The 14,287-nt window shown below is 50.3% G+C and overlaps 1 pseudogene across 1 annotated transcript; it reads right to left on the bottom strand.

Moving 5' to 3' along the window:
- Positions 1–8,827: 8,827 nt before the first annotated feature.
- LOC144576742 (methylthioribose-1-phosphate isomerase pseudogene) lies at positions 8,828–12,019 on the bottom strand (annotated as a pseudogene). Its single transcript, XR_013519193.1, has one exon. The product of XR_013519193.1 is annotated as a methylthioribose-1-phosphate isomerase pseudogene (transcript).
- Positions 12,020–14,287: the final 2,268 nt, after the last annotated feature.

Raw genomic sequence — 14,287 nt, 5'->3', positions numbered from 1 at the left:
GCTTGACCAAAATGGAGAAACCCTATCTTTTCTAAAAATACAAAATTAGCTGGGAATGGTGGCACATCCCTGTAGTCCCAGCTACTTGGGAGGCTGAGGCAGAAGAATCACTTGAATCTAGGAGGCAGAGGTTGCAGTCAGCTCAGATTGCAATCCAGCCTGGGCAACAAGAGCAAAATCGTCTTTTAAAAAAAAAAAGAAAAGAAAATCACCTGGAGAGATCTTTGAAAATCCAAATTCTAGGCCCAACTCTTGGATTCTGACTCAGTAGATCTGGAGTGGGATCCAGAAACCTGCATTTTCTCAAGTTTCCCGAGTGAATCTGATGCCAGTGCTTTAAGAAACGGCCCCAGAGAGGCCAGCTAGGCTACTGGAGAAGCCATTTAAGAAGACGGGGGCAAGGTTGCAGGCAGTGGCTCACGCCTGTAATCCCAGCACTTTGGGAGGCCAAGGTGGGTGGATTACTTGAGGTCAGGAATTTGAGCCCAGGCTGGCCAATATGGTCAAACCTTGTCTCTACTAAAAATACAAAAATTAGCTGTGTGTGGTGGCACGTGCCTATAGTCCCAGCTACTCGGGAGTCTGAGGCAGGAGAATCACCTGAACCCAGGAGGTGGAGGTTGCAGTGAGCCTAGACCACCCTATTACACTCCAGCCTGGCAAGAGAGAGAGACTATTTCTCAAAAAAAAGAAGAGGGTGGCCACCTACCAAGGGTGGTTGGGCATGGTGTATTTATTAGTTTGCCAGGGGTGTTCTAGGAAGGTGCCACAAAGTTAGAAATGGATTTTCTTGGCCGGGCACAGTGGCTCACACCTATAATCCCACCACATTGGGAAACCAAGGTGGGTGGATCCCTTGAGGTCAGGAGTTCTAGACCAGCCTGACCAACATGGTGAAAGCCTGTCTCTACTAAAAATACAGAAATTAGGTGGACATTGTGGCCTGTTGTCCCAGCTACTTGGGAATCTGAGGCAGGAGAATTGCTTGAACCCAGGATGTGGAAGTTGCAGTGAGCTGAGATAGCACCACTGCACTCCAGCCTAGGCAACAGAGCAAGACTTGTCTCTGAAATAAAAAAAAGAAAGAAATGGATTGTCTTGAAGCCCTGGAGGCTGGAGGTCCGAGATGAAGGTGTTGGCCTTCTTGGGCTGTGAGTGCAAGTTGGCTCCATGCCCCTTCTCCAGCTTCTGGTGGTTGCTGGTGATCTGGGGCACTCCTTGGCTTGTGTGAGCATCAGCCTGCTCTCCACCTGTGTGTTCCTGTGTGTCTCCAGATTTCCCCCTTTTATAAGGTACCAGTCAAATTAGGAGCCAACCCAACTCATCTTAACTAATTATATCCTCAATGACCCAATTTCTAAATGTGGTCACATCCTTAGGTCTTCCCAGTTAAGACTTCAACAAAGGAATTTTGGGGAGACACAATTCAATGGATAACAAATGGTTAGACGTTCACCTGGGCTGGCCCAGTGCTCCTTAGAGCACTGTTGTCCTGACCAGAAGCCTCCCCAGAGGTCAGGGAAGGTCCCTTACTCTCCTCAATTGCCACCAAGACAGCAGCCCCTCCACCCCTGCTGCAGACTGACAGGTAGGTGGGATGCTGCAGTTAGTAAACGCCCCCTAAGAACTCGGGGAGGGGGGTGTGGTGGGCATGGTGGCTCATGCCAGAAATCCCAACACTTTGGGAGGCTGAAGGGGCAGGATCATTTGAAGACAGGAGTTGGAGACCACTCGGCCAACATCGGCAGACCCCATCTTTTTTTTTGTTTTCTTTCTGGGACGGAGTTTCATTTTTTTTTTTTTTTTTGTCTTGTGACAGAGTCTTACTCTGTTGCCCAGGCTGGAGTGCAGTGGTGCAACCTCAGCTCACTACAACCTCCGCTTCCCGGGTTCAGGCGATTCTTCTGCTTCAGCCTCCTGAGTAGCTGGGACTACAGGCGTACGCCACCACGCCCGGCTAACTTTTGTATTATTAGCAGAGACGGGGGTTTCACCATCTTGGCCAGGCTGATCTTGAACTCCTGACCTTGTGATCCGCCCGCCTTGGCCTCCCAAAGTGCTGCGATTACAGGCTTCATTGCACCCAGCTCAGAGTTTCACTCTTTATCGTCAAGGCTGGAGTCCAGTGGCTCACCACAACCTCTGCCTCCTGGATTCAAGCGATTCTCCTGCCTCAGCCACCCAAGTAGCTGGGATTTCAGGCACGTGCCACCATGCCCAGCTAATTTTGTATTTTATTATTTTTGAGACAGAGTTTCGTTCTTGTTACCCAGGCTGGAGTGCAATGATGCGATCTTGGCTCACCGCAACCTCCGCCTCCTGGGTTCAGGCAATTCTCCTGCCTCAGCCTCCTGAGTAGCTGGCATTACAGGTACGTGCTACCATGCCCAGATAATTTTTTGTTTTTAGTAGAGACAGGGTTTCACTATGTTGACCAGGATGGTCTTGATCTCTTGACCTCATGATCCACCTGCCTCGGCCTCCCAAAGTGCTGGGATTACAGGCTTGAGCCATTGCGCCCGGCAATTTTGTATTTTTAGTAAACATGGGGTTTCTCCATGTTGGTCAGGGTGGTCTCGAACTCTGATCTCAGGTGATGCACATGCCTCAGCCTCCCAAAATGCTGGGATTATAGGCGTGAGCCACAGGAGCCGGCCGGGAGACACTATTCAAACTTAAAAACTAGCCAGGACAGATGAGGGTCCAGGTCTCATGGAGCTTACATTGTAGGGAGACAGTGGTGCATGTCTGTGGTCCCAGCTACTTGGGGGGCTGAGGCTCGAGGATCACTTGGGCCCAGGAGTTTGAGGCTGTAGTGAGCTATGATTGCGCCACTATACTCCAGCTTGGGAGACAGAGCCAGACCCTGTGTCAAACAAACAAAAAGAACTCTGGTTGGAGTGCTAGGGACCAGGACTGCTCTCAGCACTCCATGGAGCTAGGCTAGGAGGAGGGGGCAGCCCAGGGGCCCCAGTGGGTCTTGGGTGGTGACGTGGGCCAGGGAAATTACCTAGGCCTCTCCAGGGCTTTCCGCAAGCAGCTCCCTTCCCCTGTCCAAATAAGAATGTAAACTTCGAGGCCGAGGCAGGTGGATCACGAGGTCAAGAGATCGAGACCATCCTGGTCAACATGGTGAAACCCCGTCTCTACTAGAAATACAAAAAATTAGCTGGGCATGGTGGCGCGTGCCTGTAATCCCAGCTACTCAGGAGGCTGAGGCAGGAGAATTGCCTGAACCCAGGAGGCGGAGGTTGCGGTAAGCCGAGATCGCACCATGGCACTCCAGCCTGGGTAACAAGCTAAACTCGTCTCAAAAAAAAAAAAAAAAAAAAAGAATGATGTAAACATCACTTGGCCAGGCATGGTGGCTCACACCTATAATCCTAGCACGTGGGAAGCTGATAGGAGCAGATCACTTGAGGTCAGGAGTTTGAGACCAGCCTGGCCAACATGGTGAAACCCCATCTCTACTAAAAATACAAAAATTAGCTGGGCGTGGTAGCAGACACCTGTAATCCCAGATATTCGGGAGGCTGCAGCAGGAGAATCACTTGAATCTGGGAGGTGGAGGTTGTGAGCCGAGATCATGCCACTGCATTCCAGCCTGGGTGACCCAGTGAGACTCAATCTCAAAAAGAAAAAAAGAGAAAAAAAGAACAAAAGCAATATTTAGATAAGCAGAATCCAACGAAATGGTGGGGAAAGCTGGGTGGGAGTGGAGGGTATCAGCAAAATTCAGTTCACTGGAAAAATTAGGTAACTTGAACCCAGGGCACGTGGGCTGTCACATCACCCCATTTGGAGCCCTTATTGGCACAGAGATGATAAAAGTGGACTCCCTGGTTGGGCGTGGCGGCTGATGCCTGTAATCCCAGAACTTTGGGAGGCTGAGGCGGGCGGATCACGAGGTCAAGAGATCAAGACCATCCTGGCCAACATGAAGAAACCCCGTCTCTACTGAAAAATACAAAAATTAGCTGAACCTGGTGGTACATGCCTGTAATCCCAGCTACTTAGGAGGCTGAGGCAGCAGAATTGCTTGAACCCAGGAGGTGGAGGTTGCAGTGAGCCAAGATTGTGCCACTGTACTCCAGCCTAGCGCCTGGCAACAGCGTGAGAATCTGTCTCAAAAAAAAAAAAAAAAAAAAAAAGGTGGACTCCCTGATGGCCTCTCATGATCTCAGGCAGGATAGCATGATAGGGGAACTCTGAGTCACGGCTGAAATATTTGGTCAATGTACAACCTCAGACACATGGGAATACCACCCCAAATCACTTGGATGAGATGTTTTCCTTCTCCTGTGCCTTTAACTCTGAGAAGGCTGGAGTTGAACAGTAATGTCAAAATGTACAAATGTGTAAACATCATGAGATATTTAAGCTGAGCTTTAAAATTTGAATTCTGGCTGGGCGCGGTGGCTCACGCCTGTAATCCTAGCACTTTGGGAGGCTGAGGTGGGTGGATCACCTGAGGTCAGGAGTTCAAGACCAGCCTGGCCATCATGGTGAAACCCCATCTTAAAAAAAAAAAAAAATTAAATTCTGCTGGGTGTGGTGGCTCCTGCCTGTAATCCCAGCACTTTGGGATCCCTGCACAAGAGGATCGCTTGAGCCCAGAAGTTTGAGACCAGCCTGGGTAACACAAGGAGACCCTGTCTATACCAAAAAAAAAAAAAAAAATAGGGAGGGTGAGATGGGAGGATTGCTTGAACCCAGCAAGTCAAGGTGGCAGTAAGTGGAGATTTATACTCCAGCCTGGGCAACAGAGAGAGACCCTATGTCAGAAAAAAAGAAAAAGGCCCAGCAGCCTGAGTGTGGTGTCTCACGCCTGTAATCCCAGCACTTTGGGACGCCAAAGTGGGTGGATCTCTTGAGGTCAAGAGTTCGAGACCAGCCTGGCCAACATGGTGACGCTCTGTCTCTACCAAAAATTAGCCAGGCATGGTGACCCTTGTCTGTAGTCCCAGCTACTCTGGAGGATGAGGTGGGTGAATTGCTTGAACCCCCAGGAGGTGGAGGTTGTGTGAGCTGAAATCACACCACTGCAATCTAGCCTGGGTGACAGAGTGAGACCCTGTCTCAAAAAAAAAAAACAAAAAACCAAAACCCCACCAGCAACAAATCTACAGGCCCCCATGTCTGCCAGTTGCCTGCCTGGATGACCTGGGAACCTGGCAGAGAGGCGTAGCCCCAGGCTACTCATCTGGGCTTTTGTAGCCAAAGGGCCTGTATTTACTGAGTAATGTGACCTTTGTGAAGCTGGTCACCTAGCTATAAAATGGGGATTAAAACAACACCCACACCGGGCGCGGTGGCTCACGCCTGTAATCCCAGCACTTTGGGAAGCCGAGGCGGGTGGATCACGAGGTCAAGAGATTGAGACCATCCTCGTCAACCTGGTGAAACCCCGTCTCTACTACAAATACAAAAAATTAGCTGGGCATGGTGGCGCGTGCCTGTAATCCCAGCTACTCAGGAGGCTGAGGCAGGAGAATTGCTTGAACCCAGGAGGCGGAGATTGCAGTGAGCCGAGATCGTGCCATTGCACTCCAGCCTGGGTAATGAGCGAAACTCGGTCCCAAAAAAGAAAAAAAAAAAAAAAACACCCACTTGCTCATTCTCTCTTTCATCCCTCCCACGTGTGTTAATCGTGTGCTCCTATGGGCCAGCCACTGGTCTAGGTGCTAGGACTTGATACGCAAGGACAGATGAGGGTCCAGGTCTCACGGAGCTTACATTGTAGGGAGACAGGCAAGAAAATAATGGAGCGATGCGCACAGGGAGGAGATCTGGCTGGTTAGTGATGCAGAGGCTGGGGAGCTGATTTATTTAATATATATGTATGTATGGTTTTTGGTTTTGTTTTGAGATGGAGTCTTGCTCTGTCACCAGGCTGGAGTACAGTGGCGTGATCTCAGTTCACTGCAAACTCCGCCTCCCAGGTTCAAGCAATTCTCTTGCCTCAGCCTCCTGAGTAGCTGGGACTATGAGCATGCACCACCATGCCAAGCTAATTTTGTATTTTTGGTAGTGATGAGGTTTAACCATGTTGGTCAGGATGGTCTCAATCTCTTGACCTCATCATCCACCTGCCTCAGCCTCCCAAAGTGCTGGGATTACAGGCATGAGCCACCGCGCCCTGCCTTGTTTTTTTTTTTTAGATAGAGTCTCACTTTGTCACCCAGGCTGGATTGCAGTGGCTGGGTGACAGCGCCATCTCAGCTCACTGCAGCCTCTGCCTCCGAGGCTCAAGTGATCCTCCCCGCCTCAGCCTCTCGAGTGGCTGGGACTACAGGTGTACACTGTGACACCTGGCTGATTAAGACCCACAATTCTTAAAAATAAAGGCTAAAACGATAAATTTTATATTATGCACATTTTTATCACACCCAAAAACCATAAAAATAAAACAAAAGCTCTTTCTTGGCCTCATAACTCTTTACAATTACTGCATTCCTCTGCCTCCTTTAAAGCCAAACTCTTGGAAAGGTCTCTAGTCGTGTGCAATACCTCTCTTTCCACGCTCCTCTGAATCCACTCTAATCAGACTTTCCTTTGCCAGCATGCTCCTGAAATGGCTTTTGTCAAGGTCAACAATGACCTCCTCCTTGTTAAATCCAGCAGCTTCTAGCAGCATCTCACACAGCTGGTCACTGCCTCCTCCCAAAAACCACTGCCTTCAAGAGGCTCCTCCTGGTCTCCCCGTCTCCTTCCCGGCTTCCTTCTCAGTCTCCTTTGTGGGGCTCCTCCTCTCCTGGGCTCTCCTCTGGCCCTGGCTCTTTCTCTGCCCACACTCGGTCCCTTGGTGACATCAAGTTGATATTGCCATGTTTTTTTTTGTTTTGAGAGGGAGTCTCGCTCTGTTGCCCAGTTTCGCTCTGCTGCCCAGGGGCGTAGTGGCGAAATCTCAGCTCACTGCAAACTTCACCTCCCAGGTTCAAGCGATTCTCATGCCTCAGGCTTCTGAGTACTTGGGACTTCAGGTGGGAGCCACCTGCCTGGCTAATTTTTGTATTTTTTGTAGAGACAAGGTTTTGCCATGTTGCCCAGGCTGGTCTCAAACTCCTGGAGTCAAGTGATCTGCTCATCTCAGCCTCCCAAAGTAGTGGGATTACAGGCATGAGCCACCATGCCCAGCCACCATCGTTTTTAGTAGCATGGATGCAGTATACTGATGGTGCCGATTTTTACACCTTTAGCCTGACTTCTCCCATGAACTCCATTCTGCTATTACTTTAACATTTCCACTTAGAGGCTGAGTTTGCATCTCAAACTAACTATTCTGAAGCCTGACTCTGCGTCTTCCCCCAAGAGCTGCTCTTCCCAGGGACTTCCCCACTCCAGCGCATCACAGCTTCACCCTTCTAGTTGCTCAGGTAAAAACCTTAGCAAGGTTCCCTGGCCTCATACCCCATTTTTTTTTTTTTTTTTTGAGACGGAGTCTTGCTCTTGTTACAGTGCAGGGGTGCAATCTCCGCTCACCACAACCTCTGCTTCCCGGGTTCAAGCAATTCTCCTGCCTCAGCCTCCCGAGTAGCTGGGACTACAGGCGTGCGCCACCATGCCCGGCTAATTTTTTGTATTTTTAGTAGAGACGGGGTTTCACCATGTTGACCAGGATGGTCTCAATCTCTTGACCTCGTCTGTGATCCACCCTCCTCGGCCTCCCAAAGTTCTGGGATTACAAGCGTGAGCCACTGTGCCCGGCCATATTTTTTTGTGTATTTATTTTTTGAGCTGGAACCACCATGCCCAGCTTAGAAGCCCAAGTCCTTAAGCGGCCTGAGGCCCTCATGGTCTACACCGCCTACTCCATTCCCTCTTAACTTCTCCTCTGCTTTCCCCATTGATGGCCTTGCTGAGTCCACACTGGCTTTTTTTTTTTTTTTTTTTTTGGAGACAGAGTCGTGTTCTGTTGCCCAGGCTGGGGCTGGAGTGTAATGGCATGATCTCAGATCACTGCAACCTCCACCTCCTGGATTCAAGCACTTCTCCTGTGTCAGCCTCCCAAGTAGCTGGGACCACAGGTGCATGCTACCATGCCCAGCTAATTTTTGTATTTTTAGTAGAGACAGTGTTTCACCATGTTGGCCAGGCTGGTCTCAAACTCCTGACCTGGTGATCAGCTGCCTTGGCCTCCCAAAGTGTTGGGATTATAGGTGTGAGCCACCTTGCCTGGCCCTGACTTCTTTTTTTCTTTTCTTTCTTTCCTTTTTTTTTTTTTTTTTGAGACGGAGTTTCCCTGTTGTTACCCAGACTGGAGAGCAATGGCACAATCTCGGCTCACAGCACCCTCCGCCTTCTGGGTTCAAGCAATTCTCCTGCCTCAGCCTCTCGAGTAGCTGGGACTACAGGCACCCACCACCATGCCCAGCTAATTTTTGTATTTTTAGTAGAGACGGGGTTTCACCTTGTTGACCAGGATGGTCTTGATCTCTTGACCTCATGATCCACCCACCTCGGCCTCCCAAAGTGCTGGGATTATAGGCGTGAGCTACCGCACCCGGCCTCTTTTTTTCTTTTTTAAGATGGAGTCTCACTCTGTCATCCAGGCTGGAGTGCAATGGCACAAATTTGGCTCACTGCAACCTCTGCCTCCCGGGTTCAAGTGATTCTCCCCTCTCAGACTCCCAAGTAGCTGGGATTACAGGCATCCACCACCACATACAGGTAATTTTTGTATTTTTAGTAGAGAAGGGGTTTCACCATGTTGGCCAGGCTGGTCTCAAACTCCTGACCTCAGGTGATTCACCTGCCTCCACCTCTCAAAGTGCTGGGATCACAGTTGTGAGCCACCACATTGGCTTCTTTTTTCTTTTAATTTGTTAATAGAGACAAGGTCTTGATATGTTGCCCAAGTTGGTATCAAACTCCTAAGCTCAAGCAGTCCTCCTACCTTGGCCTCCCGAGTAGCTGGGATTACAGGCTCACCCCACTGTGCCTGGCCCATGATGGCTTCTTTGCCATTGGGATCACACCTGCCCTAGGAGCTTTGCTACTTGCTGTTCCCATGCCTAGAACACTCTTCCCCCAGGGGGCTTCCCCCAGGGAGTTAGGGCTCCCTCCCTCACCACCAAGTCTCTACTGCACTGATACCTTCCCACCCTATTTAAAATTGCCCCAAGGCTGGGTGGGGTGGCTCACACCTGTAATCCCAGCACTTTGAAGCAGGCAGATCACCTGAGGTTGGGAGTTGGAGACCAACCTGACCAACATGGAGAAATCCCCGTCTCTACCAAAAATACAAAATTAGCTGGGTGTAGTGTCTCATGCCTGTAATCCCAGCTACTCTGGAGGCTGAAGCAGGAGGATCACTTTAACCCAGGAGTTTGCAGTGAGCCGAGTTCTCACCACTACACTCCAGCCTAGGTGACAGAAGGAGACCGTCTCAAACAAAAACAGAAACAAAAAACGAAAACAAAAAAACTGGTCCTGAATGCTCCCCTTCCTAGGTCCTGGACCTAAATTTCAATTCATTCAATATATATTTGGGAGAGGCAGGGAGGCTCAAATTTTGTAAGCTTCAGGTCCCATCCCTCTTTCCTGATTTATTTTTCTCTCTAGCCCTTATCACCATCTGAACAAATATTTATTTTTATCTCATTTGTTATCCATCTCTTTCCTCCCTAGAATGTAATGTAAATTCTAGGTGGGCAGAGATGCCTGCTTTGCTCACTTTTATATCCCCAGAGTTTAGAGCAGTGCCTGTGGAAAGAAAAATCCTGTGGAAAGAATTCAAGTGCCTACCTAACTGCAGCTTGCCTTTTTTTTTGGGGGGGCAGCCATTTAAGAAATTTATTAAAAATCCTAGAGAGGCAGGCTAGGGAGGGCTGAGTTGGTTACATCTGGGGTCCATCTAGGTCCCATCCCTGGAAGAGATGGTGGTGGTTAGGGCTGCCCGGAGCTCCTCAGGGGCAAAAACCCCCAGTTCTGTGATGATGCTGCCAGTGATGAGGTCATGGGGGGTGACATCGAAGACAGGATTCCAAACTCCAATCCTGGGTGCCGCAATCTGGACCCCATTAACATCAGTCAGCTCCTGGCTCGGACGCTCTTCAATGATAATCTCCTTGCCAGTCTCCAGACAGAGGTCACAGGAAGAGCTGGGGACAGCCACATAGAAGGGAATGCCGTGGTGCTTGGTGACAATGGCCAGCTGGTAGGTGCCCACCTTGTTGGCTGTGTCACTGTTGGCAACCATGCGGTCAGCTCCCATGATCACAGCTGACACACCCCTATGGGCCATGGCGGCAGCTACCATGCTGTTGGCAATGATGGTGGCAGGGATCTGCTCATAGACCAGCTCGAAGGCCGTCAGTAGGGCTCCCTGATTGTAAGGCCAGGTCTTGGTACAGAAGGCGTACTCCAGGCGGCCCAGGCTGTGCAGTGATCAGATCACACTTAGGGCTGTGCCATAGCCAGCAGTGGCCAGAGCACCGGTGTTACAGTGGGTCAGCACAGTCACCTTGCCACCGTTGGGGGCCACCCAGTCCAGGAGATGGTGGGCTCCGAGATCCCCGATGTTCCAGTTGTCTCTGAGGTCTTTCTCCAGCATGTCCTTGGTGCAATGGATCACTCTCTCCTGGACTGCCTCCTCTGTAGCGCCCTCCTGCTCGGCCTCCCGAGCTGCAGCATCAGCCAGGTCGCAGGCAGTGTGGGCCATGTTGACAGCGGTGGGCCCGGCAGTGACGAGGAAGCTCACCTTGTCGTGCACGAAGGCCACCAGTGCGGCAAGTCCCGGTCCCCCGGCGCCCATATGCAGCTCCACGGCGACGCTGAGGCAGCCTACTAGGGCGATGGCTGGGGCACCCTGCACCTTCATGTCACGGATTGCCTCCCAGGCTTGGCGCACCGAGCCCACCGCCTCGTAGCGGCTTTGCTGGGGCAGCAGCAGCTGGTCCAGGATCTGCAGGGAGCCCCTCGAGTAGTGGATCACCTCCAGCTTCATGGTGCAGTGGCCAAACTCAGTGCAAATCCGGGGGCACTGGGGTCTGCGCACATGTGAGGAGCGGGGCAGGCTGTGGGCGGACTTTTTTTTTTTAGATAGTGAGACATAGTCTTTCTCTGTCGCCCAGGCTGGAGTACAGTAGCACCATCTTGGCTCGATGCAACTTCCGTCTCCCGAATTCAAGGATTCTCTTGTCTCAGCCTCTAGAGTAGCTGGGACTACAGGCACATGCCACTACACTTGGCTTATTTTTGGTATTTTTAGTAGAGGCAGGGTTTCACCATGTTAGCCAGGATGGTCTCCATCTCCTGACCTCATGATCTGCCTGCATCGGCCTCCCAAAGTGCTGGGATTACAGGTGTGAGCCATCACACCTGGCCCCTAGCTGCATCTTCCAGGGTCAGTTTTCCCTTTGTACTCTCCCCAGTCCACCATCCTCTCCTAAGTGCCCCGTCTACTCATCCCCAGCCCTCCTCAGACCCCACAGGAGCAGCCCTCCCAGGTACCTGGAGTTTCGGTTCACTGACATCCCACTTCAAGCTATAACAACCTTGCATTCCCCTGGGGCCAGGAATATGTCTGGGACACCCAAAGTGTCATCATTCTACTAATTAGCTGACATGTTACCTACATCTTTACAGTAATTAAGTTAGTCTCCACACAGATGAACCCTTTGGAAGTGAGGACAGCAGGAATGATGTGACTTATTTTATAGATGAAGAAACTGAGACCAGGTAAGGTGAAGCTACCAGCCCAGCCTTGATCTCTACATGGTCTGTCTCCATGGCATGGCCTGCTGAGCTTTCTGTTTGGCCACAGTTTAAAAAACAAACAAAAAACCATCCCTGCCACCCTATCATCAATATCGATTCCCTCAGACACATTCTGTTAATCCCTGACTAACCACATCCTCTGAGCATTTTATTTTATTATTAATTTTTTTTTTGAGACAGAGTTTTGCCCTTGTTGCCCAGGCTGGAGTGCAATGGAGCGATCTTGGTTCACTGCAGTCTCCGCCTCTAGGGTTCAAGTGGTTCTCCTGCCTCAGGCTCCTGAGTAGCTGGGATTACAGGCCCATACCACCATGCCCAGATAATTTTTGTATTTTTAGTAGAGACAGGGTTTCACCATGTTGGCCAGGCTGGTCTTGAACTCCTGACCTCAGGTGATCTGCCCACCTTGCCTTCCCCCAAAGTATTGGGATTACAGGCGTGACCCATCATGCCTGGCCCCTCTGAGCACTTTAGCAGGAGCCTGGAAACTTATTGCAGAGATGGGCTGGATAACAGGAGGGACCAACATTAGTCACACCAAAGGAGTTCCTGTCTGGGTGACTCTGGATCTGGATGCTGCTGGGAGTGGTGGAGGTTGACTAAGAGACAAGCATCACAGGTAGGCGGCCAGGGTGTGGTTAGTGGTGGGGGCGAGGGTGCTGTCGCAGGACCTTTCAGCCCCCATGGGGTCTGCAAAGCAGGCTTCGGTCAAAGTGACTTCCTGCCCGTACTCTTCCTCCAGCAGTCCCCACCTCTAATCCTACATGTCCTTTCTAACCACCTATGAAATCAGAAGCGAGAAGATGGGAAAACAGGTCTTGCTTCTTCCTGGCAAACCAGCTGGGCAGGTTTGCTGGTGCAAGGGTGGAGGGTGGAGGAGCTAGTCAACTTCAGGGAATTAACGGAGCCAGCCAATGTCAGGGCCTGGGAGACAGCTCTGGGGCGAATCCAGATAAAATCATGCCTGGGTTTAATCTATTGCTGACCACAGCTGGCTCTTAGGGTCAGGTGGCTGCGAAGATGTGTTGGAAAATGGGCTGGTTTTGAGGCAGGATTTCAAAGGATGTGATTACTTGTAGTCAGAGGAAGCAATTTTGTCAACTATCAAGGTACATTCACAGAGCAATCTATGAACAACACCCAAGAGGCCAGGCAGGTGGCTCACACCTGTAATCCCAGCACTTTGAGAGGCTGAGGCAGGTGGATCACTTGAGGTCAGGAGTTTGAGACCAGCCTGACCAACATGGTGAAACCCCATCTCTACTAAAAATACCAAATTAGCTTGGTGTGGTGATGGATGCCTGTTATCCCAGCTACTTGGGAGGCTGAGGCAGGAGAATCGCTTGAACCTGGGAGGTGGAGGTTGCAGCAGTGAGCCGAGATCGTGCCATTGCACTCCTGCTTGGGCAACAAGAGTGAAACTCTGACTCAAAAAAACCAGAAAAAACAAAAAACCAATATTTTTGGGCCTGCAAAGTCAGGATTCCTAGAGGTTGGACACTCACATCTTTATTTATTTATTAGAGACAGGATCTCACTGTCACCCAGGCTGCAGTGCAGGGGCGCAATCTTGGCTCACTGCAGCCTCGACCTGGATCCTCCTGCCTCAGCCTCCTAAGTAGCTGGGACCACAGGGATACGGTACCATACCTGGTTAATTTTTGTATTTTTTATAGAGATGGGGTTTTGCTATGTTGCCCAAGCTTATGTTGAAATTCTGGCCTCCAGTGATCCTCTTACCTCAGCTTCCCAAAATGCTGGGATTACAGGCGCCCAGCCTGAAATCTTTATTTTAAAAATCCTTCTCAATCCCAGCAGTTTGAGACCAGCCTGGGCAACACAGGGTGACACCATCTCTGCAAAAAATAAAAAAATTGGACACGGCAGCATGCGTAGTCCTAAATAGCTGTAGTCCCAGCTACTCAGGAGGCTGAGGTGGCAAGATGGCTTGAGTCAGAGAGGTTGAGGCTGTAGTGCACTCCAGCCTGAGTAATGGAGAAAGACCTTGTCTCAAAATAAAAAAAAAATGCCTCCCAGAAAATTGTGATACTCAGAAGTTTGGGAATTAGAATTAATACCTGGTCTTTAAACAGCAAGTATTTGAAACCCCCTCTTCAACCTCTGAGTCTGCTGCTTAGCTGTGCTTCCTTGGGAAAGTGACTTAAGCTCTCTGAGCCTCATTTGCCTTATTTGGAGAATGGGGACAACTCTAACTACCTCTCAGGGTGGCCATAAGGAACACATGATAGGCAGAGCATTAAGCTCAGGGCCTGGCACAGAAAATGTTCTCCAAATTAGAATGTGCTCATTAGCTGCTACATTGATTATTCCAGCCAAGAATCTTTGGGATTGTAGGATGAACATGAGAAGCTGAAGGAATCAAAGTCCAAAAACTCTGGACTTTACTCCTGTCCAGAGCTGCTGATGTTAGGAATGACAGGCTCACTGGGAAAGAAGTGGAGCAGACTGCCTAGAGGAACCAGGAGCGGGGGGCCCAGGCCAAGTCCAAGGCAGAGGCTGTTCATTTCTAGCCACTGACATGGCCTCTAGGTCAGAGCCCTGGGCA

This window comes from Callithrix jacchus, chromosome 1, assembly GCF_049354715.1.
Source record: "Callithrix jacchus isolate 240 chromosome 1, calJac240_pri, whole genome shotgun sequence".
In the NCBI taxonomy this organism is placed as follows: Eukaryota; Metazoa; Chordata; class Mammalia; order Primates; family Cebidae; genus Callithrix; species Callithrix jacchus.
Note: the sequence above shows the minus strand (reverse complement) of the source record. Positions and strands in the feature narration are given on the sequence as shown.